A 16,848-nucleotide genomic window follows, 5' to 3' on the forward strand; every position below is an offset into this window, starting at 1 on the left:
TGCCATATCCACACCCAGGATCCCAACCAGTGAACACCGGGCTGCCAAGAAGCAGAATGTGCGAACTTAAACCGCTGCGCCACTGGGCCGGCCCCAGGGACGTCTTTTCAATGTTATAAAAAGAACCTCCTTGCTCAAGGCTCCTTTACAGTCTTCATGGTACCTTGATGTTTAGAATGTTTTAGGCATGCAGATTCTATAATTAGGCTTTTAGGATTCAAGTCCCAGATCCTTAATTTTTTAGCTATATGACCTTGTAACATTGGAAAAACTACATTTTATTTATTTATTTAACTTATTTTTAGCAAATATTTATCGATCCCATAGGTAATAGCCACTGTTCTAGACACTTTTCTCACATTATCCTCTTTAACACTCATAACAATCCCAGTAGATGGCATAAGATTTCTATTTTGCAGAGGTGGAAACAGGCGCAGAGAATCTGTATAACTACTCAAGGTCATACAGCTGGAGGGCAGAGCCAGGATGTGAACCTGGCTGTCTGCTTCTAGGTCTCACACTCTGAACGATTATGCTGAATTTAACCTCTAATCTCCATTTCCTCAATGTTTCAATGGAATTTAATGAGAATACACAGGAAAAGGCCTGGCACATGCTATTTTCAAGAAAAATGTCCTATTATTATTATTTTTATTATATTTTATTGGCCACTTTCTTACAAACCCTGCAACAATGATACTTGTTGTTTAAGGATTGTTGGTCTTAATTTCAGATGAAAAACTGAGCCTTGTCAGATTAGATTAATTTGCCCAAAAGACACATCAGAAGATCCTAGAAACTACAGCTTTTGACTCAATCCACTGCTTTTCTCAATCTCCTCCGTTATTTTTCCACTGTAAATGTTTATTATTAATTCGTAATTTTATCTGAATTTTATCAATTCAATTTTACATTATAACAGTTAATTTTAATTTCCTGTACATCCAATATCATTGCTGTATGTGGGTAATAACTCTCTATAGTGCCTAATATAGTACATCTATGAAAGCTTGTTAATAATTTTCTAATATCAACATGCTTAAGTTCTTTTATATTTTAAAAATCTGTATGCATCTTGTACAAACTAGAAGGATGAGAAATCTCTTATTACTATTTTTTTAATTAGAAGGAAAAGGAGACAACTGGGCACAAAAAACTTGGGTGTCTTTGCTAGAATATCATGTGATTCTGTTGTTGGAATAGCTTTTACATAGATGGCTTCTCTGTATTCGCTGGACACCTACATGTAATAAAAAACTAAAAAGAGAGTCTTGCTCCCTGAGACTTAATTTCCATAGTGTACACGTTGACAAAGCCTAGTGGATGCTCTGGTACACCACCCAGAACCTTCCTTCAAGAATGAGGCACTCATTTCCCAGCTGCTGAGCCTGCTGTGACTCATAACTCGTAGCTGAGTTGATTTCCAAACAGAGTCACCTTGCCCAATGTCACACCTCTTCCTGCAAAAATTCCTGCAGGCAGCCTTTATTCAACAACTGGTCAGTGAAAAGATACAAAACACTGACTTTTTGTCTCCAGGTGGGGAGACTTTGAAGGGCTACACTAGTTTCGGAGTTCTTGGTGCATTCTAGAATTAGCAGAGGGCTTTGTTTATCTCTGAGGGGGAACAGGGACTAGGGCACAACTTCTCACTTTTCTCAATACTACACCCTTCTTTCACCCACAGGCCTGGAGCCAGAGAGTTCTCCCCAGTAAAATCCCTACACACAGATCTCTATCTAGGAGTGTGTTTCCTGAAGAACTTGATCTAAAACACCCAGGTTTTCAGGAATGGAGACCTGCTTTGCTCCTTACCTTAATGTTATCTGATACTAGAACATTTCAACGATTCCCAGACTTGGTTGGGCCATATTGACTGTGATTAAGGCTCTCTGATTATGACCATTGCCTACTTCCACCACGATCTTTCAATACTTTCAGCCTTGCAGTACATCATAGCTGACCCATAACAACAAAATGCAGATCTTTTCAATTATTCTCAGCAATTGTCTCAATTCCTTGTCTTTGGCTCTGATGTCTTGGCTTCACTCCACTAGCTTAATCTCCATCTTTGACCTCTCTCACATGTGGCACCATTTCCAATGTTCCTGGTATTTGAATCTTATACTCTGCTCTTGATTTCTGGTTTTGTACATTTCCAAGGACAAATAACTTATTTTGTTATAGGTGAGCCCTCTTCACTCTGGTTCCCTCCTGGAATTAAATGTTTAACCCCTATCGTCCCTCAGAGATGAATTGAGTCATCATCTGACTGCCCATGTCGTCATATGTCAGGATAAACCTCACTCTTTGAACTTATTCATCACTTCCCAAATTTCATTGCATGGAACTAGAATCTCATAAGTTAAAGGTGTTCCTCAAGAAAAGAAAGGAAAACACATTTTGAAAAAGTCGTTTGGTAAAATTGCCTTTCTAAATCCCCTTTTAATGATTCACATTTTACTTTACATCTTAAAGGTTCTCATAATTTCTGCACCCAAGAAATTCTTTATGCTTATATCCACTAACCCCTAACTATTTCTGAAATCTGAATTGACCACAGGATGCTTTTTGCTTCTCTGTTTTGTACAATATCTGGCAATCTGTCACAGAGCTATAGTTTGCCTTGGAACAAGTTTCCGGAGCACAAATGTAGTTCAACCTCTGATCCAATTTAGGATCCCTTTCTATATCTGAGGGTGATTCCCTAACATGGGAAGGATTTATTACATTTGTATTTCACTTGATTTTTGCTTTCCATTTCAGATATTTGGGTTCATTTTCTGCATACAGGTAGAGGGCATGAAAATGAATAAAAAAGCAGTCATCATACATCATATCTTCCCTGTGCTCCAGGATAGAACAGCCCTAGTTGAATGGAAATTTAACGAATAGGGACCAGGTTGGCCCTCCAGCCTTGCCATGAACATCTCTAGGGAATAAAGAGCATAGCCTTCCATAAGGCAGGCAGTTCACCGGTAGGCTGTTTTAATTTTTATGAATTATCTTCATTATAATTTTTGTACAGTCATCTCATATTGGGCCTCTAGAGCAATATCAAAAACTAGTTTTATTATTATTATTATTATTATTATTATTTTTAATAATGTTGACATCCCTTCAGACATTTGAAAGCAATCAACTTAACACTACTCAAGACTTCTTGTCTCCAGACTTAACATAAATGGATTACCTAATGTTCCACAGTTGGCATGTTTTGCAGAATCCTTTTAAAATGTCTTCCTCACATGGACATATGTTAATTTATCACTAGAATTCATGTCTGCAACTTTTGGCTACTTTGAACTACCATATTTCTATAATAACATTGAGTTGTTCAGGCAGTCACTCGAAGGTGCACCAAAATGAAATAGAATGTTGCTTCGTTGTTTCAGAGGAATGAGGGAATTTTGCATTTTCCTCCCAGCGTTTCCCTTTAAATAAAGGATTAGATGAAAAAATAGATAGGACTTATATTTTTAGTCTTGACTGTGATTAAAAGACCTCCTGTGCTGTGATGGTTGCATTCTTTTGTGATTTACACACCAGCTGGCGTAAGTGTCATTTAAGAAATGGGAGCCAGAGGATTGGGGATTACTAAATAGTATTAGGTCCTCCCTGGGAAATGAAAATCAACACTTATTTTGCTTTACTTCCCCAACTTACAGAATTACCATCGTTCTTGCCAATATTTGACATTTTAAACTTCAAACAAATTACCCTTAGGCACAAAGCCACTTCACACAGATTTTCTTATTTAAACAAAATGTCATTGAGAGGAAATCACACTACTGAAAATCACTACTTTCTCAGTGACTAAGTGTGGTTGAGGTCCTGTACTGGGAGTAGGTATAGTTTGATAATGAAAGCATTGAATATGATTTATCCCAGTGAATATAAATGCACTCTACTAAATCATGTTTTCTATCAAAATAGGGCAATAAGAAACTAAATAGGGAATAATTTAGACGTATTAGACTTATTAACAAAGCAAGATAAAGAGAGTTTGTTTAATTATATTATCGTTTTTCCTTTTAAGTCAGTGTTTATTTCATTTTACCTAAAGAGAAAGTTAAATGTAGGTTGTGGTATTCAAATCTACCTTGTCATCTTGTGCCTAATCTAGGCCATAACTACTCTACTTGTTGACTGCATACTGGACAGCTTTCATTAACTCCATTTTATTTTGTTTGGGATAGAAGAAGTAACTAGATAGATGAGAAAAGGAATGGGTGTTTTCCTGATAATCCCTCCCTGGAAGAGTTAAGTAGTGTCTCATCCAAGCTGATGTCATCATTTTGACCTCTCTACTACCTCACTGGGTGGAGGTGAGGGGAAATTGTGCAATTCTATTTCTTCTTTAAATATAAATGTTTTGTTTGATGGGAAGCTCAGGTTGGTAGATTCTGTTAGCTCTGTTGGCTCCTTCATAAATGAATCTGACACTTCGGGAATCTCAAAAATTTATTCAGATCCCAAAAGAGTTGAATATTATAGTCAAATTAGACGTAAGAGTCCTGGCAGTCAGAAAGTTGAAGATGTAAGCAGCAAAAGCTATGGGGACAATCTAAGTTGCTCCTTTTCAAATGAAAAACAAATATTAAACAATGAAGAAAATATAAACATATAATGAGGCAAAATTTAAAAAGAAAACATTAGTCAAGATTCATAAATATTTTATAGACGCCTAACTTTTAAAATGAAATCTCTGGAGAATGAAGAGAAACTTATCAGCCATAAATGCATTTTGAAACCTTAGATCAAACATTTGCTAGAGATTTTCTCCATTTGAAATATAAATAATAATATATATTTCCAAGGGTAAAAGGTAGATATGATATACAATAGTTATTGACATCTTCTGCCTCTTCTCCATAGTCTCAGTTTGAAACCATCAAAGCATCAGAAAACTTGACTTTGATTAGCTGTATTTATTCTGAGTCTCAGTTCTCCCATCTGCTAAGAGTTCAACAACAACGAAGTGAACAAAAAACCTAGCAAACCAAAATGTAAATGAAACCAAACCAAAAAGAATACAGAGACCTTCCGATGCCTTCACATATCATTGTACAGTTTGTGTCCAGAAAGAACGCTACTAGGGGCTGACATTATTATTTTAACTTAGTTAATTAATATCTAATAAAGAGTCTACACAGGGCCAGTCATTGATTCAAGCCCTGTATATACATTGTCTCATTTATTCCTTAAAATAACCTTAAGAACCAGATACTATTATTATTCTCATTTTCTAAGGAAACTGATGGACAGAGCAATTGAGTAGCTAACTCAAGTTCACACAGCTAGTAGGTGGTGGAACTGGCTTTGACCCTGGCAGTCAGGCTCTCTAGCCTCTTTTTCTTCATGCCATTGCGTTCTGTGGGTTCCCCTAAAGTCTTACTCCGATACGACGGATCATTCTTTTACTTCACTTCTTACTATTTAATAAGAACATGAATCTAACTTAAATAAGTTGTATAATTTTCTATCTAGAACCTGATACACAGTAGTAGTCAATAAATAGAAAGTATCTTGTCTCCTATTTTCCATTTCAGAATTTTAAATCTGTCTTTGCATGAACCCAGGAAAACCTACTCTGTCACATACTAAATCAGGTTACTTAAATGCTTATGGGATCCTGATAAATATCATGAAGCAAACATTATTACCTGAATATTTTGGAGACTAACATTTGTAGGAAAATAGAGATAATTTGTGAGGCTCATTTTGGTAAGGGCAGCATCACTGTATCTTCCTCCTCATTCCCACTAATCCTCATGTCACCCGAAGTCTTGGTAACAGAAAGTTATGGGATGGACACTGGAAAATAATTTAAAAATTGTGTTAGTCAATATTAACACAGATGAGAAAAGATTCTATCTTGTTGATGTTCCACCAAAGACGTTGTAAGATTTAAAGTCTTTCCCATTAAAGCGTAGAAGCTACAAACCAGAGGTTTCCTCACCAGAATAAAGCAGGTGCAAGGAGTGAAGAATGTGAGTGGAGGAGAACAGTACAAGAGACAAGAAGAGAGAAGGGATCCTCAATACCAGCCAAGAGGAGCTCTTTATGGATTGGAAGATCTGCACCATGTGTTAAACTGGGTTTGACAGTGACCTTCTAATTCTAAGAATGTTTTAGGAATGACCTGCAACTTCACAACCTTTTCACACAATGTGGGAGAGCCAAGGGATTGATTTATTGAAGATAGCCCTAAGTATTGAGTTAAGGAGAAAACAGGTGAATTTCAGAAGGGCAGTTTTCATTATGCTTACTAAAATTTTACTGTAAAAGTCATGACAATTAAAAAACTCCAATGCCCATGTAGGTCTTTTATCCTCAGCTACATAGATTCAGATCTGAGGTTTCCCACTGAGGAAGCTCAATAGGGTAAGCTACTCTCTGGCCCTTGTTTGTCCCCTTCCAACATAGATCTATAATAAAAGTGATGCTAAAGTCCTGGTTCACTTTCAAATTGAATGTTACCTGGAAGCACTTCATTTTGTCTTCTCACTGTACCATCTGACCTGAAGTTAAGTCACCGGTAGTAGAAATACCTTAAATTGCTATTTGCAAGCTTGACTTTTGGTACCCCCAATGAAGACAATTAAGCACACTTCATAATGCCGTAATTTAAATGTTAACAGATAATTGCCCATGTAATTATTCCAAGTCATTTTATTATCGTTAGAGGAGGATAAAAGTCAGTGATATAATTTAATATCAAATATTACTCGATTACTGAGATACACTCAATGGTAATGCATCTGTTTTATAACAACTTGGGAGTTTTCATTTTGCCTGAAGGCAAATAAAATGCTGATTTGGGGCATAGGAAGCATTTTAGAAGGCAAGAATGGTGCCCTGGTGTCTGTCATTTACAGGGTTATGCTCATCTCATTTGTCCTCAACAATAGCTTCTAAAATTGTTGGCCTTTGCCCTGAAATTTCTCCTACATGCAACATGTGGGTGAGAGCAAGTTGTTCCCTATACAAAATGGGAAGTAGAGGTGATGACGCTTCAATTTTGTTTATTTCATTGGTGCATCCTTTCTCAGTCACGGGGCAACTCTGTGGTTGCTCCTTTCTTTCTGGTATCTTGGGAGCCTCCTATTAGCTCCCTTCCACTGATCTGACACTTGTCTGTTCACCATTCATGTATTAGTTATTTCAGAATTTTCTGTACTACTTTTGTTTAATTTTACTTAAATTTAAGTTAAATTAATATTTAAAAATTAAAACAGTGAGATTGATTATGTGATTACAACCCAAAGAGTTAGCATTTTTATCATTGCTCTGTTATTAAGTACCTGACAATATAAAAAATGGGGACCCGATCTTGTACTTTAGTAAATAATCATTTCAATATCACCTACTTTGGATTTCCATCATTTACTCTTTTCTGATGGTACCTCAATCTTTCCCCAGATCCCTCCCTTAATATCTTCAAAATCTTCTATAGGTTTGTATTTTTCCTATTAAGTTATTTAGCAAGGCTTTGTTCTAGGTTTCCTATTCTAACAATTGTTTGAGAAATACAGATCATATGTAAAAATCATGATTGTCAAATTTAGTATCAGAAGAGTTGTACACGTTAACAGTTGGTCAGGGGTCAGTAAAATTGTCTCAAAAATATAATTAAACTGTCCTTACCATACATAATTATGGCATAGATATGTAACATAATACAAGCAAGTATAACATTTTGGATTACTTTTTAAAATTCAAAGTTGAAAAAAGACAAGTTGAAAAAATAGAAATATTTAGTTGGTGTATTTTCCTTCCTCCTTTGATTTGGAACTAAAAACTGACATATTTTCTTTTGTATCATGATGTCATTGTCAGTTCCTGTATTTTTTGTTGTGATGTTCAGTACGAAGTCAGCATTGAATCATTTATCTGGGAATGACATATACTCGTTTATTTGTGTAACGGAAAAATGCTGTTCACCTATAATACAGATAGATTGTGTAAAGAGATATTTGATCAGTGGCTTATTTAATAGATAGAGTAGCAATTTCGGATATATTTAAGGTTTGTGATACTCCAAATGGTCATATTTATTGTTTCTGATCATGTTACACTACAGTTCAAATCATTGATTTTGGAACTCCTCATTCTTTGATCATTCTTAACTGAAAAAAGCAAATTGTAATGTTAATTCATTGTCATAAAATTGAGAATCAAAGAACATTTTTGGAAATCAATTTTCAACTTCACAATTTTGAGCATATAGCTCAGGCCGCTACTTTGACTTTTGGAAATGAATTAAGCACAAGAAAGTGTCCCAGATTACTCTTTCTTTGGTGAATTTCTAAAGAAGTGAATTCCAGTAAAAAATAATAAAAAACTCACTTATTTTAAATTATTTTTTATTTCCCTTGAAGACAAATATTTAGAGTTTGTATGGTTATAATGTCAAACAAAAATGCCTAATTGTTGATATAACTTTTATTGGAGAGCTGGAGGTAGGATTTTTCCCAGCTTGGCATGAGCAAGTAAATTTCAACAGATCAAAAATTGCCCCAACATCTTCCATTACTTAGTTGCTCAGCTATAAGGTGTATGACAGATGAAACGTATATCCATTTCATCAAGCAAAGCTTTAACTGTCTATGACTAAAACCATGGGAACATTTCCAGTTCTAATTCATAGCATTATTCATTTTTGTGTGCCTGATAGGGACCATATGAAACTCTTTAGCGCAGGTGGTTATTAGTAAACAATGCAATGGATGGATTTAAATTTGATATCTTTCGAAATTGTCAAACATGGTTTGTTATTTTCATACAGAGATATCATCAACCATCAGATTCCAAACCAATTCAGACTTGTCTGTCTTCAAGTTTCCAATACCCAAGAAGAAGCCATCTTAGGATATGTGTTTTTTTATGGACACATATATATATATAAGTCTCTTGGTTGCATATAAATTGTCCTTAATAAAAATAGTGTTCTGTGGATTTACCCTTTTTCCTTCAATATACTAAACGATTCCATTTCTGTATGAATTTTCATTTACAAATGCTTGTTTCGGTTTAGGTCTCATAATTTATGCTGTACTTAGAAAAAAACTTTTATAATCTTGCCTTTGGTAAATGATTTTGGTATTCATGTCACTTTTTTCACTTACATTTTACAGAAGCATTGCTTAATCTGTTGTTACTCAGAAACAAAACCAGCTGAAACTTTAGTCTTTTAGGTTTAGGTTATCAAATTGTTCTTGATGCAACTACTGCATTTACCAGTCATAGTACTTAATATGCTTTGTTTATCAGTGACACCTTAATTTGTATGCATTGACAAAGACATATTTTGTTTGCACAGTAAGTATGTAGAAATTCTTTTTATTTCCAAAGGGGAAATACATTTTCTCATGTTTTTGTTAAAACATGAGGCTTTCATAATCCATTTTTAATTTTTCCTTTTTAGATAAAAATACAGGTACAAAAGCGTTTCACTTTCCTCTTAAATTTTCTATAAAATCAAAATAGCATGATGATGGATTGCAATTGAAATAGTGCTCAGTGTTTGAAATACAAAAGAGAACAATGAGGACTGTGACATGGAAAGGAGAAAATGCTCATTGGCTCCAGGAGATTGGAGCCACTTCACAGATATCCTGAGCTTTTAGAGAGAGGAAGTATACTCAGAGTTTTATATACAATCTCCTAATTTGTGATGTTTGAAAATGAATTATTTTAACTTTGTGAGATGAAAGTAAATACTTGTTTTGTAGCTAGTTTGTGCCTTCTATTATGAATAATTATGAAACATCAAATTTTTCATTTAACTTTTCTCTCAAATGTTTCTGTTGAATAAAAATGACCAATGACTCTTATTAAATAAAACAACATTACTTGAAGGAATATGGGAAATTTTGGATAAAAAGAAATGATGGTAATATTTTCAGTTCAAACTAGTTTTCATTTAGAGTTTCATTTTAAGTCTGGACTATGCACATTGTAAATTAAGAAGAAATTTTGGACCAAAAAAAAATCTAAATAAATTATTTCAGGGATGGCCTTCACTCCTGAAGATGATTTTGATGACCATCATTTCCAAAATAATCTTGAGTGTGACTAGAATTGAGGCTGTTGAGAGGGTTCCATGAGAGTGGTGATAAAACCCAGTCAAAGCTCAAAAATTTTATAATGTAATCCAGAATCTGCTGTGGAATTTTATGAAGTTGTCCTCTGGTTTTCTTTTCTAACATCAAATGCTTGGTGTGCACAAACTATGTGCATGACATTGTGCTTACTCCATGGGGATATGTAGATTTGAGTTATAATCTAATAGAAGACACAAATGTACACTTACATAATACAGGATAAAGCAAGATGTAAGTTCCACAGTGTATGGAAATATGTGTAATGGTTTGGAGGGATAGCATCATAAGGAAGGGCAAAGAATAATTGATAAGACAGATAATCTTTGTAAGCTCTCTATCTCTATATCTGGAAGCCAGATTTTGATCTGACTGAATTAAATAATATTTGTCAAAAATGTAATTTAAATGATTCCTTTTAACTCACGATAAAGTATTTAATGTTGTTCTCTTCTAATCTCACTGCTTCTTCTGTCAGAGTCCTATTTAATCTCAACATTTTCACCTAGAATGCCGTTACCATCATGAGGACATCCTTCCCAACCTAGATAGATATAATAAAGCTCTCTTAATTCTTATAACAACTTGTATACGTCTATTTATTAGTAGTAAATACTGCAATTACGTCTTTATGCAATTGTCTTCTTCAACAGAATCTAAGATATACATGGGTTAGCATCTTTTGGGGAATTATGTCCCCAGTGCCAAGCATGGTTAATGTCTGTGGGCCGAATAAATGAACAAGTGATTTGGCAAAAGCAACCAGGTTGAAAGATTAACGTGCTGTATGGTTGCTATTTTATTTTTTTACCTTCATTTCTGCTGAGACAAATTAGCTGGTGATAGATTAATGAGGTATTCTTAAAATAAGGAAGCTATCACAGATACTTCTAGATTTGCCCGCCACATGTCTTAGCCATCTGACATACAATTCCAGTAGTTATGGAAATTAATGTCCTCTTATGTTAAATATATTTACGTTGTATGCATTTAATTTACATTTGTCTTTTTAAAGATGTTCATTAGAGATTCATGGTATATGAAACTATTGTGTAAAATTATGTGGAGCAGGACATCAATGAAAATGATGATGTAAGGACCTCCAAAAATTTTCTTCTCCATAGCATTAAGAGAAAACTGTCATAAAATTGTCAGAATCAGCTTTTCAGAACACTAGAAATTAACTAAAGTCTTTTCAGCAATTCACAAAATGTGCATTTGAGAAAAACAGCTGAATCTCGGTAGGAACAGTGAGCTTTGTGGTACCTTAGTTTTCCATATTCCCATTCTGCACTTCCCGCCTCCAGGGTACACCTGAAAATCAAGAGACCACAATCACTATGAACACCAGCAATCTGATAGCTAAAGGAGGGGGGGATACTGGGTTGGACCTCCTTCAAAGCCCCATTCCTAGAGAACTGGCATTATTGGACTGATCTGGTAGTTCCCTGGAAACCCAGTTGCAATTCTGTCTTTATTTGCCCTGACTGAGAGTTCTCCCAATACAAACAGCCTTTTCCATAGGGGCATTTTTCTAAAACAGTCAGAGGTAAATGTTGAACATCGCAGCTACCCGAGGCAAAGCATAACATTTCAGACAAATAGGCTAACCAAGAAGTTTAAGAGAAAAAGCTGGAAATGAGAAGTCTCTAGAGGGCTCTGAAAAACTCGGTTGCATTTCTGAGAATCTTAAAGACCACTTGCATATGTAGGATTGTGGGTTTGGAGGGATATACATTCTCATAAAGACCAAAGAAAATCATATGTTCTCAGCTGTGCTTGATCTTGAGGCTGTGCAAGCAGAAAGTTAAGGCTAAGGTAGAATTGTTAACTGCATGACTAAGTGTTAAATGCATGCCCTAACATGCACCCTGAACATTTCATGAAAGTTTGGGAAGTGTATTGGTGCCAGGAATTGAAGCAAGTCTCTGTCAACCCATAAACTGACCAGTAAGCTAAATGAGCAGATACTTTAGTGGCCACAAATAACAAAGAAGAGATACTTCGTAGTAATAGTTCAGAAAAGTCACTAAACAAACAAAAAACAACTACAAACAGCAACAACAATAAAACCTGAGAAGGGAGGGTCTGGTTTCCAGAATTTTCAGATTATATTGTTTTGAATGTCCAGTTTTCAACAAAAAATTATGAGGCATGCAAACAAATAAGAGTGTATGGCCCATATAAAGGAGAGAAAGTCAACAGAAACCATACCTGGGGAAGCTCTAATATTTACTTACTAGGATAAGACTTTTTAATCAGATATTTTAAATATGATCAAAAAACTAAGGAAAACTCTGTCTGAAAAACTAAATGAAGTACAAAAATAATGTCTTCCCAAACGGACAATATCAATCACAGGATAGAAATTTTTAAAAAGAACCAAATAGAAAGTCTGGAGCTGAAAAGTAAATTAAATGAAAAGAAAAAACTCACTGGAGAGGTTCCACATGAGATTTGAGGAAGAAGAAGAAAGAAAAATCATTCTGGAAGAAAGGTTAATTGAGATTATGCAGTTCAAGGAACAGAAATGAAAAATAATGAATAAAAAATAAAAAGAGCTTCAGAGACCTGTGGGACATATTCAAGCAGACCAACAAAAAATTGTATATGGACTCTCAGCATAATGGGAGTCCCAGAATGAAAAGAAAAGAAAGAGAGAAAGAGAGACAGAAAGAGAGAGAGAGAGAGAAGGTGGGGAGAGAGGGAGGGAGAGAGGGAAGGAGGGAGGGAGGAAGGGAGGGAGGAAGGAAGGAAGGAAGGAAGGATGGATATTTTCAAAAATACTGTCCAAAAAAATTCCCTAATAGGAAGGACAGCATTAGTTGACCTATTCAAGAAGCATAACAAACTCCAAGTTGAATAAACTCAAAGAGATTCATACCTGGACACATCATTATCAGTCAAAAACCAAAGGCAGATAGAAAATCTTAAAGCAGCAAGGGATAAGAGGCTCATCGTGTACAGAGAATCTTTTATGAGATTAAGGCTGACTTTATACCATAAGACACGAAGGTCAGAAGGTATAGGATGACATATTCAAATTGCTGAAAGAAAAGGGCTATCAACCCAAAATTCTCAATATAATAAAACTATCATTTAAAAATAAGAAGATATCCCAGATAAACAAAAAACTGAAAGAATTTGTCATTAGTAGACTGATGTCCCACAAGAAATACTAAGACAAGTCCTGCAGGCTAAAATGAAATGATACTGGACAATAACTCAAATCCTTGAGAAGAAAGAAAAAGCATCATTAAAGTTAACTACTTAGATAAATATAAGATTGAGCAAGCCATTTTTTTCACATGTCTTCTTTTCTCCCTTCTGAATTTAAAGACAGCTGCATAAGGCAATGGTTTTAAATCTGTGTTGATGGGAATTATAATGTGAAAAGATATAATTTGTATGACAATAATAGTATAAAGGATAAGGGATAGAGACGGATAGGAATAAATTTTGTATACTATTATAATTAAGTTGGTATTAATTCAAAATATATTGTTCTAAATTAAGATAATAATGGTAATCCCCAGGGCAACCACTGAGAAAATAACTTAAAGAGATATAGCAAATGAAATGGCAAGGGAATTAAAATGTGAACTATAAAATATCTATTCAACATAAGAGAAGGAAGAAACGAAGAAACAAACTGGAAGAAGAGGAAAATCACATAAGACATATAGGAAATAAATAGAAAAATGGCAAATGTGAGTCCTAATGTGTCAGAATTACATTGAATACAAATGAATTAAATACTCCAATTATCAAGTTAAAAGGTAAAAATTGCAAGAATGGAAAAAATACATAACTATACACTATCTACAAAAGATATATTTTACATTCAATGATACAAATAGATTGAAAGAAAAAGGTGGAAAAAGATAAAACAAGTGAACAATAACCTAAGGAGACCTGGGGTGGTTATACTAACATCTGGCAAAATCTACTTTAAGACAAAATGGCATTACTAACGACAAAGAATGATACTCTTTAATAATACAATGATCAATCAAACAAGAAGATATATTAACACATGTGTACCTAACACCAGAGTTCCAAGATACATGAAGCAGACTGATATAATTAGAGGGAAAAACAGACAACTCAACAGTAATAGCTGAAGATCTCAATACCAAACTTTGAATTACGGATAAGACAATGAGACATGAGATGAACAAGGAAATAGAAGATTTAAAAAACAATGTAAATTAACTAGATGTAGAAGACATCTATCAAATAAGCGGAAGAGCAGAAGACATATTCTTCTCAAATGCACATGGAATTTTCCTCATAATAGACCATAAATTAAGCCATAAAACAGTTGTCAATAGAGTTAAATGGTTGAAATCGTGCTAAGTTTATTCTCCAACAACAATGAAATGAAATTGGAAATAAATTAATAGAAGAAAAGGTGAAAAACTACAGATATGTGGAAATTAAGTCATTTTCTCTTAAATAGTCAATAGATCAAAGAGGAAGTCACAAGAAAAGTTATAAAATACTTCAAATAAATGAAAGCAAATGCATAGTATGCCAAAAGTTATGAGATACAGCTAAAGTACTGTATAGAGGAAAATTTATGGGTGCAAATGCCTATGTGTAAAAAGAAGAAAGATCTCAAATCCATAACTAACCTTCTACCCTTTTTAAGAGACTAGAAAAAGAAAATGAAAGTAAAACTAGATCAAACAGAAGGAAAGAAATAATAAAAATTGAGTGAAAATAAATGTGACAGAAAATAGAAAAACAATAGAGAAAATCAACAAAATCAGTTTGATTTTGGAAAAATATTAACAAAATTGACACACCATTAGCTAGAATGAAAGGGTCAAATTATTAAAATCAGTATGAAAAATGAGTCCTTGTTTTCAAAGGAAAAAAATTATAACAGAATACAAGAAACGATTATATGCCAACAAATTCACTAAATTAAAGGAAAATGATAAATTCCTAGAAAGATACAAACTACTTTTTTTCAAAATCAAATAGGAAATGAGAATGAACTTATAACAAGTAAAGAGATTAAATTAGTAATCAAAAATCTTGCCACAAAGAAAACCTTAGGGTCACATGGCTTTATTGGTGAATAAAAACTTTCCCCAAACATTTCAAAAATTAATACCAATCCTTCACAAACTTTTGTAAAACTAGAATAGAAGTGAGCACTTCCCAACTTATTCTATGTGGCAGGTATTACCCTCATGCTAAAACCAGACAAAGACATCATAGGAAAAAATTACTACAGACCAATATCTCTTATGAATATAAGTGCAAAAAATTATCAGCGAAATACTGGCTAACCAAGTACAGAAACATATAAAAAGAATTATACCAGGTGGGTCAAAATTGGATGAAATGGGATTTATCCCAGAAATACAGATAAATTCAACATATGAAAATCAATAGTATAACATACCACATTAATAAGATGGGAAAAAACACACGTGATTTTATAGACAGAGAAAAAGTATTTGACAAAGTCCAACATAAATTCATAATAAAAACACTCAACAAACTAAGAATAGCAGATAATTACCTGAACCTGATAAAGAATGTTTACAAAAAATCCATAGATAACATCATGCTCAATGCTAAAGAAAAAATGAACAAAGTCTTGCTCCTAAGATCATGAACAAGACGAGGATGTCCATTCTCACTGTGTTGGAAGGTCTAGCCTTGGTATTCAGGCAAGAAAAAGAAGCAAGAGACACCCAGATTGCAGGAGAAGAGTTAAAACTATCTCTATTTGAAGATGATATGAACTTATAAATAAAAAATCCTAAAAAATGCACCAAAAAAATCCATTATAGCTCATAAACAATTTCAAATAAATTTGCAGGATTCAAGCTCAATACATAACATTCAGTTGTATTACTCTACACTAGCAATGAATAATTTGAAAATGAATTGAGAAGCTATTTAAAATAACATCAAAACTAATAAAATATTTGAGAATAAATTTAACCAAATAAATACGAGATTTGTGCACTGAAAACCACAAAAATTATTGAGAGAAGTTAACGACCTAAATAAATGGAGAGACACCCCATGTTCTTGGACTGAAAGGCTCAATATTGTTAAAATGGCAATATTAATCAGATAGATTTACAGATTCAACAAAATTGGTGTCAAAATCCCAGATTCTTTTTTTGCAGAAGTTGACAAGTTGATCATAAAACTCATGTGGAAATGCCAGGGACAAGAGTACTCAAAACAATCTTGAAGAAGAACAAAATTGGAGGACTCACTCTTCTTGATTTCAAACCTTTCTACAAAGCTGCAGTAATCAAGACCACGTGGTACTAGTATAAGGGTAAACATAGAGATCAATGGAATAGAATTGAGTCCATAAATAAACCCATGTATCTATGGTCAGTGATTTTTGTCCAGGGTTCCAAGACAACATAATGTGGAAACAATAGTCATTTCAACAAATGGTGCTGGAAAAGCTAGATATCCACACGCAAAAGAATACATTTCTACTCCCACCTCACCTCATATAAAAACTCAAATCAAATGGATCAAAGACCTAATTGTAAGAGCTAAAACTAAAAAAAAATCTTAGCAGAAAACATAGGAGTAAATCTTGGGACTTTGGATCAGGCAATACTTTTTTACACAGGACACCAAATACAAAAGCAACAAAACAAAAAATGTATAAATTGAACTTCATTGAAATGAACAACTTTTGTTCTGAAAATATAAACCACGGAATGGGAGAAATTAACTGGAAATCAAA

General features: G+C 34.0%; 1 long non-coding RNA gene across 2 annotated transcripts in view; it reads right to left on the minus strand.

Moving 5' to 3' along the window:
• Positions 1–4,532: 4,532 nt before the first annotated feature.
• The window catches only part of LOC139044999 (uncharacterized), a 68,435-nt gene continuing 56,119 nt past the window's right edge, over positions 4,533–16,848 (minus strand). For both annotated transcript variants that reach the window (XR_011502490.1, XR_011502491.1), the window contains 2 exons: positions 11,373–11,420; positions 4,533–5,817 (listed from right to left, as the gene is read on the minus strand). This is a non-coding gene — a long non-coding RNA (uncharacterized lncRNA). The remainder of the gene's footprint in view (positions 5,818–11,372; positions 11,421–16,848) is intronic.

Source organism: Equus asinus, chromosome 3, assembly GCF_041296235.1.
Source record: "Equus asinus isolate D_3611 breed Donkey chromosome 3, EquAss-T2T_v2, whole genome shotgun sequence".
Classification (NCBI taxonomy): Eukaryota; Metazoa; Chordata; class Mammalia; order Perissodactyla; family Equidae; genus Equus; species Equus asinus.